Source organism: Acipenser ruthenus, chromosome 17, assembly GCF_902713425.1.
Source record: "Acipenser ruthenus chromosome 17, fAciRut3.2 maternal haplotype, whole genome shotgun sequence".
NCBI classification, from domain to species: domain Eukaryota; kingdom Metazoa; phylum Chordata; class Actinopteri; order Acipenseriformes; family Acipenseridae; genus Acipenser; species Acipenser ruthenus.
The window spans coordinates 22,364,656-22,381,337 of record NC_081205.1 but is presented as its reverse complement, the minus strand read 5'-3'; the positions used below and the strand labels follow the sequence as shown (position 1 = coordinate 22,381,337).

Below are 16,682 nucleotides of genomic sequence, written 5' to 3'. Positions count from 1 at the left end.
ATGTAGAAAATCTACAACTATAAAAAGAAATATACAGACGTGCTCAAATTTGTTGGTATCCTTACAGCTCATTGAAATAATGCTTCATTCCTCCTGAAAAGTGATGAAATTAAAAGCTATTTTATCATGTATACTTGCATGCCTTTGGTATGTCATAGAATAAAGCAAAGAAGCTGTGAAAAGAGATGAATTTTTGCTTATTCTACAAAGATATTCTAAAATGGCCTGGACACATTTGTTGGTACCCCTTAGAAAAGATAATAAATAATTGGATTATAGTGATATTTCAAACTAATTAGTTTCTTTAATTAGTATCACACATGTCTCCAATCTTGTAATCAGTCATTCAGCCTATTTAAATGGAGAAAAGTAGTCACTGTGCTGTTTGGTATCATTGTGTGCACCACACTGAACATGGACCAGAGAAAGCAAAGGAGAGAGTTGTCTGAGGAGATCAGAAAGAAAATAATAGACAAGCATGGTAAAGGTAAAGGCTACAAGACCATCTCCAAGCAGCTTGATGTTCCTGTGACAACAGTTGCAAATATTATTAAGAAGTTTAAGGTCCATGGAACTGTAGCCAACCTCCCTGGGCGCGGCCGCAAGAGGAAAATCGACCCCAGATTGAACAGAAGGATAGTGCGAATGGTAGAAAAAGAACCAAGGATAACTGCCAAAGAGATACAAGCTGAACTCCAAGGTGAAGGTACGTCAGTTTCTGATCGCATCATCCGTCGCTTTTTGAGCGAAAGTGGGCTCCATGGAAGAAGACCCAGGAGGAATCCACTTTTGACAGAAAAACATAAAAAAGCCAGACTGGAATTTGCTAAAATGCATATTGACAAGCCACAATCCTTCTGGGAGAATGTCCTTTGGACAGATGAGTCAAAACTGGAGCTTTTTGGCAAGTCACATCAGCTCTATGTTCACAGACGAAAAAATGAAGCTTTCAAAGAAAAGAACACCATACCTACAGTGAAACATGGAGGAGGCTCGGTTATGTTTTGGGGCTGCTTTGCTGCGCCTGGCACAGGGTGCCTTGAATCTGTGCAGGGCACAATGAAATCTCAAGACTATCAAGGCATTCTGGAGCAAAACGTACTGCCCAGTGTCAGAAAGCTCTGTCTCAGTCGCAGGTCATGGGTCCTCCAACAGGATAATGACCCAAAACACACAGCTAAAAGCACCCAAGAATGGATAAGAACAAAACATTGGACTATTCTGAAGTGGCCTTCTATGAGTCCTGATCTGAATCCTATCGAACATCTATGGAAAGAGCTGAAACTTGCAGTCTGGAGAAGGCACCCATCAAACCTGAGACAGCTGGAGCAGTTTGCTCAGGAAGAGTGGGCCAAACTACCTGTTAGCAGGTGCAGAAGTCTCATTGAGAGCTACAGAAAACGTTTGATTGCAGTGATTGCCTCTAAAGGTTGTGCAACAAAATATTAGGTTAGCGGTCCCATCATTTTTGTCCATGCCATTTTCATTTGTTTTATTATTTACAATATTATGTTGAATAAAAAATCAAAAGCAAAGTCTGATTTCTATTAAATATGGAATAAACAATGGTGGATGCCAATTACTTTTGTCAGTTTCAAGTTATTTCAGAGAAAATTGTGCATTCTTCGTTTTTTGTGGAGGGGTACCAACAAATTTGAGCACGTCTGTATGTAGTGTGGCAGAGAAGATGGAGGATGTGTGGCAGACAGGTGAATGGAGAAAAATTGTAGTCCAGGAGGGGTTATAGGGACTGCATTTCCCAGAATGCCACAGGAGTAATAGGAGCCAAAGGGGAGTCTCCTGGCTCCATTCTGAAATGAGAAGCATCTGAACCTAATTAAGCCCCTGCAAAAAAGCGGGGAAATCCTGTTCCCGGGGCTGATGGAGAAACAGCCCTATCCAGGCAGCCTGAAGGAGAGAGCTAGCTGCTGAAGAGACCTGTGTGGTCAACAAAGTTACTGTGTGAACCTGTGTGAAAGTGTTTTGTTTTTGGCTGGTAAAAGGCTTAGCCGTCCAGCCGTATTTAGTTGATTGAGAAAGTTTGAGTTGGCGCGCCGAAGGGGAGTTAGGTTTTTGTTTTGTTTATTTGTTTTTATTACTGTAAATAATAAAAAAGTGTGCAACTGCGCTTAAAATAAAGTTCTGTGTTCTGATTGGGTGTGTGTGTAGGGTGAAAAGCGAGCCTCTGCCATAAGGTAACGCGTTACAGGTTTAATATCATGTTATACTACAATATGAGGTCTGTTTACTAACCCTGTATACTGTACTCCATCAGAACCTAAACTGTGTTGGGTGTCCAGTTTGTTTACATGCTCCATGTAATTTCAGCTACCTTTGAATTCCAGCTCCCCTTTCCATCCTCACTGAAGCCTTCTTACTACTCTGTCATTGCCCTGTCACCATCTACAGCAGGAAGATGCCAAATAGACCGTTTCCACAGCTGCCCATAATGCTCTACATGTGACAGAAGTCATCTCGTTTGAGAGGCGGCAATCTAAATCAAGTGGAGATTATTGTTATGTCCCCACTGTAAAGACTAAATGATCTGTCCAGGGAAAGACAAGTGTGTGAGTCGCTGGGTTTTAAACGTTACACTGTCATCCGAAAAGATCCGCTGCATTTCGGATGTTGAATTAATGTCTAATTTGAGGGATAAAGTACATTTCTAAAACATCACTCATCCCCAGTTTGTTTTATTAGAGCAATAATATTCTACAGTCTGATAACTTATTTCCCTACACAGCAGCTGCTGTAACTGTTTATTAACATGCTGCACGCTAGGGAACAAAATACTTGATCTCCTACATACAATATTGCTTGTACTGATGTCATTTTACAGGAACTACAATGGCAATTAAGGTAACAGACAGACAAAATATAACATCTACCCTTTCAACAAATATTAAAACTTCCAGTTAAATCAAATGTGTTTTTAGAATCGTACAGTACCATTTTTTTTGCAACAGCTAAAAACTGTACTGACTAAAAGCAAAATGGATATAAACAAAGTCTGATGACTAACTTGACCACAAAATGAAACTGCCATAATATACTGTAGCAAGTGTAAGTGTTTGTAAACCAATACAGTAAGACAGTTTGACCCAAATAAACGAAATGTACACCACGACAGCCTGGTGTACATTTCGTCAATTTGGGTCAAACTGTTAATAGGAGGTTCTTGTTGACATACAGACCAAAGCAGCTAAAATGAAATTGATTCTTCAGCAGTCTGTGAGATCCTGTATACATGACCCACCTCCTATTCCCAGAGCGAACGATAACGTTTCAATAGGAGTGTACTGCAGGCATGTCGATGGAGTGAAGCACTGTCTGATCAATATACAGTACTGTACTACCATATTAAAAGGGATACTACACCATCCACAGTACATTCATAAATTACATTTCTACTTTACTGTTCTGCTTAGATTATTATTTACCGTGTCTATTAACTATTCCAGCAAAATGTCATTTTCAACCACACCTCAAAATGGAATTTCTGAAATGTGGTGGCTTGAAAAATTACCGCAAGGACTGTACAGCAGTACTGCAATATCTGTCCCCTTTGAAACTGTGGTTTTGTACAGAGATTTTTCCATTTGCAGATACATTACAGTTGCAAGGTCATTTATTAAACCACCTCACTTCAGAAATGTAGCTCTTAAATGAAAATGGTTGAAAAAAAGACAAATTTGGCTGGATAAAGCATGCAGGATATTACAGGTTGTTTTCCAGTTTAAATAAAGTTTATCATCTTACTACAAACCAAATAGGCTATGACTAGCACAAGTGAATACGCAGTTCTTTAGATCAGTTAAAATAAATAAATAAACAAATAAATAATCTATCTCCTTAGATTCCCAGATTCTGACTTTGTTTGAATCAAGTGAAACCCAATACCTTAAAAAAACAAACAAAAAAAAAAAAAACACAACATATCACCCATGGGGAAAGAAAAGAAAAAAAAGTTACCATTCGATGGCAGATGATGTGTCCTCCTGTCTGGTATTATTAACTTTTTCAGCCCAGAACTGTGTTACAATTCTTCTATAGGAATGTCACATGGTAATGATGTCAGTTCCCCACTCATTTCTGAGTAGGAGATACATGTTGATTTAAGGGTGAGGTAACTCTTTTACTGAAACATTTATTGAGCAAGGAAAATAGAGATGAAATTATCATTCAACAACCACGAGTAACTGCTGAGAGGACATGACCATCTGCAAGAACCAATAAGTCACTAATGAAAACACTAGTTGAACATCTGTATGGAAGACCTTAAAACCTGTTCAGTAGATCTGTGAAACAGCTTCAAAAAAAGTTCATTACCCTTAACATTGTAAGTTTTGGTGCAAGCGGTACTGTATGTTTGGTCTGCAGGCTGATACAGTATTTTTAAACCCCAAACAGCTAGAATGTAAATTATGTACATCACTTTAACCAAACTAGGTTCATTTAGATTTTTTTTTTATCCTTATTTACAATTATAACACTGAGCTGGCTGGCAAACCCTTTTTCTTTCTATGTGTCTGCAATTTTTGAGCTCCTTTCATTTTCAAATCCCCTCCATATGCTGAGAAGAAAGGGGTCTCACAGCCACGTTCCTCTGCTCACGACCTGGCAAGCTTTCTTGGAATTCCAATCAAAACCGCAATGGTTTCAATTTCAATACAGTAGCTGCTTTATGACCCTGCTTTATTGCAGCACTCCATCCACATTTTCCAGAGGGGTGGGATGTGTTAAGGGATCAGTGAATGCCTGTTAAAGAGTTGAGCATTTTCACCAAAAGAGATTTTCTGTTTTTTTTTTCTGTCCAGCCATTAAATAATACATGCTAACAGTACTTACTCCAGTATGCAATGCTCCCCATGTGCTCCAGTGCACTTGTCATTCAGAATATGGCTACAGCACACTATCCAGGGTACATTTACAAAATGATTATAAGAAATATATATTCCTTCTTATCCTTTGTTCCATGGTAGGCTTTTCTGTTTTCTTTTTACTAGAAAGTTTATCTGCTAGACAACACTGTCAGTAAAAAATCCTCACACCTTAATCTTTACACAGCTCACTTTCTAGGAAAAGACTGGATAAGCTGCTTATAAATAGAAATACAATAGGATATCCCTATGCTCTGTGACAGATTATTAGCAAACTGCCCTGTCCTGGCTTTCTGGGTTGCAAATTGAGAACTGATTGATACTAAGATGTCTTGTTAACAGGTTACCGCATTCACTTAATTACGTGGTCTGCGGGGTGACTCGTATAGCCAGCGCAGGTTCGTGTCCTTGTGCGAAGTTGCCGATCTTCAATGGGGATTTTATAGGGAGAGTCGCATTGGCTCAGGCACTCCCACAGGTTAGGGAGGCAAAATCATCAGGGAACGTTCCTCCTCACTGTGGTACAGCAGACCTTACCAGCCAGGCACCCTGTATACTCAAATGAACATCAAGGGGCCAGTAGAGCTCCTGTGTGTAAAGAAACCATTGGCTTAGTTGCACAATTAAGGGTGGTAAAATAGTTGGGCACACTAAATTTATAAGCACATATATATATATATATATATATATATATATATTCTTTTCTTTTAAAACAATTTCTGCTACCATAGTAAGTTAAAGAGTTAAAGTCAAACAGTACCTTCCGGAAGTAAGGCTTCCTGAAAGCTTTTTTTCAGCCTAGTATATTGCCAGCCAGACATCATTTGTTTAAAATGAAAATCTCTATTTCCTGTAACATGTTCTACTTTCAAAGTTGCACACACCACACCTACATGGTGAGGAAGGGCATGGTAGGTAAGATGTATGAAGTTTCATTCACTACAACCACGTTACTCAGTCTTGTTATGCAACACTGCCAGAACAATTCTGTGACAAGGGAACACCTTTACAAAGATTAAAAAAAAGAATGCATTGACTTTTGTATCATTATTTTATTTTTTTTTTATTTTTTTTTTAACAGTCCATGTGAAAAGCAGAACCAAGAGTGTGTAGTAAAGCCCCCTCTTCTGTTCATTTATGTTACAATACAGTACACAGCACAATCCTTTCTGCTATGACATACCTAAACCACCAGGTGGCAGCCCATTACAATTTCCAACAACAGATTCATATAGTTTAATCTCTATACAAGTCACACCACCAAACATTATGATAAATGAATGCCATACTGTTAAGAACATAGATATCAGTTTATTTTGTGCATTAACGTTTCTATACAGTACACCATAACACTGCAAGCTTGCAACTGGCTTGAAATGTATAATAATGATTGACCAAATGACCACAACATGAAAGAAATTGTAACGACTTCCACCCCTGCGAATAGCTTCATGGAATTCTGATCACAGGATGCAGATAATCAGGATTACTGCCGTCTCTCCTAATCCGACCACTAAAGTAGTACAGTAGTACTTGATCAACCAGAGCCATAACAAGGAAGAGCCTTGTCTTGTTAGATCTAGCCCTCTGCCGTTTAAGTAATAGCACTGGGAATACATTAGAAATACCTGCATGCATGTAGCAAACACTCACGATAGGCAACATTGACAGAGCATTGTTCCAGTGTTAAATGTGAATGGAAATATGTCCTTACTTTATCTGTGATAAATCTTTATCTGTGGTAGGACGATGGCACTGGCAAGCTGTTTCTACCAGGAAGGACATGAGAAAGCTGCACGTTTAAATGCACTTTTGTGCACTTTAATTATAAATAATTAAACAAAACAAACAAAAAAACAAACAGCGGCACAGTGGCCAAAACAAACAGCTGAACAAAACACTATAAATATATGTTTTTAACTCTGCGGTTGTAGTCCAAGCTGCCACTTTCAAAACATAAACACGGCTACATAAACTCCCCTACACCCCAACGATAATTATCTATAGACATATATTTACACAGCCCCTCAAAACACATACCTTCAGCAGCTCACACCGACAAATTCTCTCATCTCATTCCCACCCGTGAACACCTGTTTTATTCCCACGTGTTCTTGTAGGGAGGATTTTAACTCTGGAGATTCCCCCAACCTGGGGACATTATTAAAGAATGCTCAATGGATTGCACTCACATTGTCCATGGTACCCCTGCACCCTAATGACAGTGGTATGGCAGGTTCTTCCATTTTACTCCCTCCCACTTATAAACTATGCGACTCATGGGATTTCAATACAACAATGTGGACTTTCTGTACACTCAAGCCAAGTCAGCTAACAGTACTAACAGCCACAGGAATTGTAAAACCTGTGGGGAACAGGGCGGAATCACAATACTTATTTCATGATTCAATGTACACAGCAGTCCACCCTTCCTCCTTCATGCCACTTTGACAATAACACAGACCTTTTTTCCTTTACAGTTTCATTCCTTCCTCCACCCAGGATGTTTTGCACTGTAAGTGATATGACTGCTACACTATACTGCCACTGTTCTAAAGGGGTGCAACCACAGACGATGGTATCTACTATTTTCTGTGTTCTAATCAGATTTACTAGGGATTTTTTTGTGTGTGTGTGATAAATTCCAGAAGGGTCCAACTGTATATTATAGCTTACGTGTGCACTTGTTGATTATTTTTATATGGCCATTTATAAGGACATTGCTGTAAACTTTGCATTATGGCAATAGCTTGCTAAACCTGATCCATATGTATTTGTTTTCTGTTACCATGCATCTAGTCCCTTCAAAAAGCAGTGACCAAAGAAGTGAAAAAGTACTACCTCAAGACAAGTGATTCCCAATTAAAGGACGAGAGCTTGCAGGTACAAATCCTTTCTGAGCTAATTTTGGCAAGGGACCAAAACTGCAGTGGGCTGTTCACTCTGGCAGGCTGGGAAGGACAGTCGACTGGAGTGGGATGAATCAGTCAGGCTGAACTCTTGCCTCCAGGGAGTATGCAGAGGCAAGTTAAAGTAACCACACCTGTATATGTGAAAGGACCCTGGAACTCAAGGCAGCTAAAGACAGCCATATGAGAGTTTCACCAGTTCACATCCTATACCAATCTCCAATGTTATTATAATCAAACAGTCAAGGATTTTGTTGCGATCAGAAACTGAAGATCGTCCAGTGCCATCAACAGCACTCACAGAGGCATTTTTAATAGTACCAGACTGAATGTAACATAATTCCACTGCCTGCATCAGGGTACCCAGGGAATGAATGGATTTATTTAATACCTGCTGATTCTTAAAGGCAATTCCGAATATGATACTGTGTGGATGAAAAGTGCCACATAAATACAAGTTAACTTTCCAAAATCAAACGTGGGACAGTTTATGAGGGTTATGAAGATGATTTGCAGAAAAAAAATCTGAATTTCGTTACTGTGTGTATATTTTGACTGTTGCCATAAGTCACAGATAGCTTATTGCAATTGAGGTCATTTTATGATTTATGCCAATCATTGATAACGGGCTGATTTCAATCAGTTTAAGCCTTTAAAAGGCTGCCAAATGTCTAGCAATATATACACTACATCCTACAGCATTTTATTTGCAAGAGACATTTTTAAATCCAAAAGATTTAGATTGTCTAAGATAAACAAATGTAAAAGCCTTGCAACAATGCATTAAAATTTGAACAACTTGCTAAGCTTTGTGTCTCCCCATGGTGTCCCAGCACCATACTGAAAGTGTGTGGGCAACCCCTGATAGCCAAATCAAATCTACAATTGTAAAGCAAAACTAAAAAAAGTCAGAACCCGCACTTTGGAGGACATCAGACAGGAATTTGCTATGTAAAACAAGTATACACACACCAATACGTACTCTGCATGCAGCAAAAGAAACAGGAACTCTGACATAACATTGTCGTCTGCAAGTATTTCCATCTTCCATATACTATCGGGGTCATGCCATGATATCAATAGCGCCAAGATGAGGGGATATAAAAGGTTAAACCCCCCCTCCAGCTCCTTCCTCCTGGCTCATTCCCTTGTTGCCCTCGGAGGCTGGCAGTCAGAGTTAAAAGAACTCCAGGCACTTGGAACAACACTCCAATCTGAGCACATGGCTGCTATTTTGGGCGACTCACTCCGCACTCCTGTGTTCATGAATAGCTACACTTCCTCTGATGGCATGTCCCCTATTCTATCAACCCAGCAGCCGGACAGTCAGACTGGATCACATTTTTCAAAGCGTTGATGTTATGAACAAATAACTTGGGAGACTGAGTTAAGACATCCAACTGTACAAGCACTCTAGATGTATCTTGCTAGTGCTGGAACTGTTGCAAAAATTATGCAAACTTAGCACTGGTGTATAAACGTTGTTAAACCATGCAGGTCAGAGGGATGCATTTTAAATTGTTTTCTGCATCATCATCATAATAATAATAATAACAACAGTTGGAGGCAGTCACTTTTGTTGACTGAGCAGTCAATGTACAATGGCTTCTGTAACAGGAAAGTGTGAATTGAACAACTGTTGTTTGGGAAATAACGGTGATCACATCATAAAGTGAAGGCACTAATCTCCTTGTGCAATTCAGGTTTCTTTACTTTTAATAAAAAGTCTCACAGTTGTCTCTAAAGTAATTCACTATACATTAAAAGGGGAGTAGAAAACATAACCATCCCTACATTGCCCCCATGTTCTTCTCTAAAACACTAAAAGGTATAGTTATAAAACCTTCTACTTCTTGTTTTAATTCACCAAAAACAGGAAATGAAATAAGAAACCACACTCTTTTTAAAAATTGCAGCTTGGGTTAAGCGGCTAAAAAAATTACAATAAAAAAGGTTCTTTCAGTCTGGAGTCAATGGGTGGGGGATTCAAACACAAGTGGAGGATGTTTTCCTAGAATGTTGAATCTCTTTTAACACCCCCGTTGTGCTACAGCACACACTGCACTGATGCGAGACCTGTTCAGAGCGTGTTACAGCTTAGGCCTGCCTGCCAGCCACTGACGGATATTGATCAGCAGCAGGAGGCATGGCTGTCATTGAAGTATATGTGGTACTTTCCCACCCCAGAGGCCTACTGCTAACCCCTGTGCCAATGAAAGAGGCACCTGTCATTGGTAAAGGAGAATTGGAAACTTATCTCACCATCAGACAAAGATCAAGACACGGCATAATTAAAGAATCATCCAGGACACAGTCCCACACAGTCAGTGCAAAAACAAACTGGAAAGCCAACAAACACAGTGTGGTATCTAATAAAGTAGAACAGTATACCATTATGGACGTCTACTATGGTTTACCATGGAAAAAGCACATCTTCAATGGCTCAAACAAATTATATTAAGTGTTGTTTTTAAAAATCACCATCTACTGCACATTTCTCCTATGGCTCTTGAAGTGAAATGACTCTTCTGACCAAATCAGTGGTACAGTAAATTCAACAAGCACGGCATACATAGAGCACAAATCAATAGCAGCTCTATGTTTGCAGCCCCATTCAACACATTAATGCTTTCACCAGGCTCTGACTCACATGTGACTGTCAAAGACTCTTGCATCACTGTAGGGCTTGAGCGTATTTATTGTATTATAAAGAGCATAATTGAGAATATCTACTATTGTTTGCTCATCCTTCACAACTGAAGCTGTTGTGTTCCACAATCAAATTGCTAATAATGGCAGATCACTTACTAGCCTCTGAGCTCTTCGGCAGTCTCAGAATCAAACCAGATGCAAAATCCGTCTTGCAAATTTGCAGTATTTCTCAGATCAGGATCCGAGTCCACCGATCCATTGTGGTCTATTGCAACTTCACTGCTCCCAATGTCAGTCTGTCAGGGTGATATGGATATCCCAGTCCATGAAGAATTCTTCACTGTCATAGAGGACGTCTGAATAGAAAAAAAATAATAATATGGTTTTGAAATCAGACCAGAATGTATACATTGGTATAAAGTATACAAATTAGCAGATGCTGTGTATTCTTGATATAATTGTGTACAGAGTAGTCATCCTAATGACAATAGAGGCAGCTACAGGATCAAGCAGTATTTAAACAGCCTCTCCCAGTCAGTAATGCCTGCAGTTGAGTGTGACTCACTGGGACAGAAAGTGCATTACAGTATTGATATGATTTTAAACTGAAAGCTTTGCGAATAAGGTCAAATTTGTATGGTGTATTCCAAGTGAAACTGAAGTAAAATGCAACCCTTAGCATATTTGTAATAAAAATGAATTAACTAATTTATTAGTCTATTGAGGTAAATGTACATCTTAAAAAACATGGACCCAGAAATATCTACAATAACATAACATAGCTATACAGTATTTACCAAAGTTTTGTCAGCATTTACTTTAACTTCTAAATATATGTGAATGGTATTTTAAAGGAAGCAAAGGCTTTAAAAGAATTCAAGAATTCTTATTTGTTTGGTTCATTCATACCATGCTCCATTCCAATGTTATGTAATTGCCTGTTTTCTGATCTGAGCTCTGGAGCAGAGCTTGCCTGTTTTCTGATCTGAGCTCTGGAGCAGAGCTTGCCTGTTTTCTGATCTGGGCTCTGGAGCAGAGCTTGCCTGTTTTCTGATCTGGGCTCTGGAGCAGAGCTTGCCTGTTTTCTGATCTGGGCTCTGGAGCAGAGCTTGCCTGTTTTCTGATCTGGGCTCTGGAGCAGTGCTTGCCTGTTTATAAAATAAAAGCATGGTGAACATTGGTACAAAATCAAGGCTGTTACCATATTTACAATGTAGTGTGTGACAGACAGGCAGTTAAATGAAATGTATAATGTTAAAGTAATATGTATCATAAGACATACTAGATACTGCACTTTATAGAACACCGATTCCATCCATGTAGCATATATTTATTATGCTGCTGGAACAAACATGGTATTTTCAAACATTATCAGTCATTATATGTAAGACTATTAAAGTTGAAAAACATCTCAGTAAGAAAAGTCTGACTTTACCCTGGTTAATTAATTACAATACAAAGGATGCCGTACAGTAGTTACGGTTAAAAAACAAACAAAACGTGTGCACTTCAGGTAAAACATAAAGTAGACAACGCATATCCCTGCCATTGTGTGTAGAGATCACTATTTGGCAGCTAGTGTTGCATGTGCAGCCTAATATTTATTGACAGCCAGAAGTAAATAGGAGACCAATAGTGCCTGTGTTGATCTTCTGTTTTTTATATAGCTATAGAAATCCCAGTGATATTTTTCCTATTGCTAATTTAGAAACTGTTGCCAGCTTCTGGCAAGGTGGTAAATCAGTGAAAGGGGGGGTCTCCATCAGCTCTGGAGCCAGCCTGGAGCTGGAACAGCAGTGTGGAGCTTCAATGGAGCAGGGGCTGCTGGGGGTCTCCATCAGCTCTGGAGCCAGCCTGGAGCTGGAACCAGTGTGGAGCTTCAATGGAGCAGGGGCTGCTGGGGGTCTCCATCAGCTCTGGAGCCAGCCTGGAGCTGGAACAGCAGTGTGGAGCTTCAATGGAGCAGGGGCTGCTGGGGGTCTCCATCAGCTCTGGAGCCAGCCTGGAGCTGGAACAGCAGTGTGGAGCTTCAATGGAGCAGGGGCTGCTGGGGGTTCTCCATCAGCTCTGGAGCCAGCCTGGAGCTGGAACAGCAGTGTGGAGCGTCACTGGAGCAGGGGCTGCTGGGGGTCTCCATCAGCTCTGGAGCCAGCCTGGAGCTGGAACAGCAGTGTGGAGCTTCAATGGAGCAGGGGCTGCTGGGGGTCTCCATCAGCTCTGGAGCCAGCCTGGAGCTGGAACAGCAGTGTGGAGCTTCAATGGAGCAGGGGCTGTTGGGGGTTCTCCATCAGCTCTGGAGCCAGCCTGGAGCTGGAACAGCAGTGTGGAGCTTCAATGGAGCAGGGGCTGCTGGGGGTCTCCATCAGCTCTGGAGCCAGCCTGGAGCTGGAACAGCAGTGTGGAGCTTCAATGGAGCAGGGGCTGCTGGGGGTCTCCATCAGCTCTGGAGCCAGCCTGGAGCTGGAACAGCAGTGTGGAGCTTCAATGGAGCAGGGGCTGCTGGGGGTTCTCCATCAGCTCTGGAGCCAGCCTGGAGCTGGAACAGCAGTGTGGAGCGTCACTGGAGCAGGGGCTGCTGGGGGTCTCCATCAGCTCTGGAGCCAGCCTGGAGCTGGAGCTACCAGAGCCAGTTCTGAAACAGGAGCTAGAAAAGCCTGAGCAAGGACAACCCTACTCCAAAGCCCATCTCTTTCATTGTCAGTTAAAAGCTAAACTTTGGAGGGCTTTGCCTGTAGCACTACTATAGCATTCATAATTTCCTAAAGATTAATATTTTGAACGGTAAAGAAAGGTCCCAATAAAACACTGCATTTTGGGCAGCGACAACAAAACAATCTAAAAATCCCAACAAGGGAATAAATAAAAATTGTAACACAAAACCCTAGCATTTTATACATGTATATGCTTTGGTCAATAATTATTTGAGAAAACTATATCACAGCCAAAGCATATAAAATACACTGCAATGACAGAAAACACTGGAACTACTGAAGTAGCTTATATTTATGGAGGGAAGGGTCAAGCAACAATTCAAGGATTAATTAAATTCTTTATGTTAGTTAAGAAACTATACATCCAAAATATCCTCCTTCCCTCAATGTATGAATCACGCATAAATAATAAAACATTAGTTATCATATATAGACTATAGTAGGCAGTTTGAATTCCTTGTAGATATTCAGGGTCAGTGCAGATTTTGAGCTAAAGTATTTATTTCACAGGATCTCAGCATGTGAAAATCTAATTTCCTTCTCAGTTTTAAGAATCCTCAGAAATAATGCGTCATTTATTTCTTATTGCCCAGCCAGTGTTCTCTGTACCCGACTGAACTGCCCTTCATAACTCCACTCCATTATTGCACCTACACAGTTGAATTGTTTTGCAGTCCAATATTAAACCACTTCCCAGCTTCTTACTTTGGTTTTTAAATGAAAGTGACGCATTCCCTGTCTGCCCAATCTGCAAGCAAACACCACTAGCATTCAACAACCACAGATTGGAATGGCTTCTGGTGTTTGTTCAAAGAAAAGAGGTTTGAAGATTCCCCAATGTGATGAGCGTCTCCTCTCCCACTGTTTGAATATGAAATCAGGTCTGTATTTGACATTAAACACTCATTTGTAACTGCTTTCAAAAATTCCTCCAGTGTCAAACAGCATAAAATAAGTTTATTTTTAAATGTGTGCGTAAATTCTCCATTCGGTACAAACCTGTATGTAGAAAAGAGCTCACAGTTGTTGACTAAACTCAGAGATATCCCATAAAAGCATTAGGTTTTACTGTTCTTTGTACAGTTTATTTTAGTTTAAGTAAGACTTCAAATTACACAGTTTATGAATGCTAGTTGTACCTTTTCATTGCTTGAGTTGGTCTCTAGTTTAAATGGCACTGTACACTATATTTTAGTACAGTATAGTGCAGGCATATTCTATTTCTATTTGAAACAGAATGTGTATTTGTCTATGTAAAAGACCACCAAGAAGGCTAATATATTAATACTGAAATAATGTCACAATCCTAGCTATTTCATACTCTGCAATGTGTATCTTGTTGTTTTAACACACTTTCTACCTATTCCAGCAAAAATGTTCTTTATTCACCCACTTTAGCTGAATTTGGTGGTTTTAGAAATGACCAGAATTGTAATTCTGCTCCATTTGCTAGTGTGGCAGCTATGCATTCGTACATTTAAAAAATAAATCTATACAAAATAATAGTAGCAGAGGGAGCATGTTAGTAAGCATGGTAAACAATGATTCGTTGCAAAATTCAATTAACCAGCAGGTAATGCCTGCTACAGTACATCAGCTACATTAAAACCCAGTTCAGTACTGCAATTTTCCAGTGAGGAAAATCAGAATCCTGGGTTTATACTTGTTTTTCAAAAGAAATCTATGACATCAGTCTTTCCGTATGTGGCAGTCATTAACTTGGTAAACTAGCCAGAGGCACCTACTTACAAATCCCCTTGAAAAGCATTATTTCCTGGCAATGGGCGCTTGGGACTCCAGTGTCTCATAGGAATGTCCTAGCTGTGCTGCTGAATTGGGGTGATTCAATCCACACACCCACCTCAAGCACAGACAGACACTCGAAACTGGATACAGCTCCTTCATAAAACAATGCCTCTTTTGTCAGGACGGTACACAATTTCTTAGACTTGCCTCAGTGCAATCTCTGTAGACTTCCTGCTGTAGAGTTTGTGTCCCAAACCCAAATACAAACATTATGTCAGAACAGTAAAAGGCTGGCCTTGCTCCTTCAGAGAAGAAAAACTCCTGTCACCATGCCGCTCTCCACATAAATCATTCTTATATGCCTGAAGGAAAGACATGCATATTCACTGAATCAAAGTTCCTGTTTTAAGTATTTAACACTTAACTGTATGACAGACACTGGATGAATGCCATTGACAATAATAAAGTAGCATGAGCAGCAACAACGTATTTGCACAATTTAAACTGAAATTATATGAGATAAAAATGGGTCATTCCTAACAATATTGTTTTGAACAATCTGTGGATGGTGTATGGAATAATGTACATCTATACATACCAGTTCCAACTGGGGGTTCTGGTAATATGATCAATCACAAATGTAAAGCTTGGGCCATACACCTCTAATTAGTGAAGTCATCTTACAGTAGGTACTGATATACAATACATTCTGCACAGTCTACTCTTTCTATTCCACTGCAGTACTTAAAGAATTAGCAAAAACATGAGCTGGATTTCAATCTGTTTGATGCTGCTTTCAAGCCTGTTCAAAGGGAGAGTCTGAACAATACCCACACTTTGCTATATCACTCGTCAGCTCTGAAGCTAGTTCCAATGTGTCTGCCTGATAGTAAAAACAATCTAATGCTGTTCAATGAGTGCCATGGTTTTGCTATGGCACAGACCACTTCCCCAGCCAGCTCACAGGGATTGAACCTCTCCAGTCACTCACACACAAACAGCAGAGTAGCCTGATTATTGCACCCTGTAATAAAGTAAACAAGAGTATACAAATCAGTGGGAGTCATTTCTTTTACAAGCTGAATGGTGTTTGTTTACATCTGTCGTTTCCTGATTGCTTCTCTGTGAAAACAGTTTAAAAAAACACTTGTCACGTAACTCGTCAAAGTTTACTACTTGTTAGAGGCAGTTAAGATTCAACTTTTTTTTTTAAATAAAATGAATACAAATGAATTCAAATTGTAAAATAAACAGGCCAAGCAGACACTTACGTTCCTGTAAATTTGTCTCTTTGGTGAATGTCATTCATAATGGGATAAGGTTGCAAATCTATCACAAGTATTGCTGCTTTACAAGGAACTCTCAAGAAATAACACTCCATTGTTTTGACCAAAAACAAACAGGACACCTACTGAGAAACCAGCATCTTAAATGAATAGTTAGATATTACAACATCGTCTTTGTTGATCCTTTGTTTTGGACCATCGTTTCTATTTGCAGTAATTTGTGCAATCACTAATACCACAGAAACTAATGCTGCTCACTGTCTTTGTTGCAAACCCTACTTATGTAGTACAAATTGCCCAGCTAATTGAAGGGCATGGCAGGCACTTATGATTTAAGTGTGGTAAGATTAGATCTGTATGAGAAAACAAAAATATCTTACTTCATTTTAACTATGAAGTTTGTGGTTCCATTTTTGTGTGGTACTGTGTTCTAAAGCCCTTAACACTAACATTTAACAGGGAATCACATACTGTACAGCCCCTTAACTGACATCCCTA

General features: G+C 39.8%; 1 protein-coding gene across 1 annotated transcript in view; it reads right to left on the bottom strand.

Moving 5' to 3' along the window:
- The window catches only part of LOC117423530 (activated CDC42 kinase 1-like), an 88,432-nt gene that overhangs the window by 53,242 nt on the left and 18,508 nt on the right, over positions 1 to 16,682 (bottom strand). Inside the window, exon 2 of the mRNA XM_034039467.3 lies at positions 10,598 to 10,797. The gene's annotated coding sequence lies outside the window, so the exon portion shown is untranslated. The remainder of the gene's footprint in view (positions 1 to 10,597; positions 10,798 to 16,682) is intronic.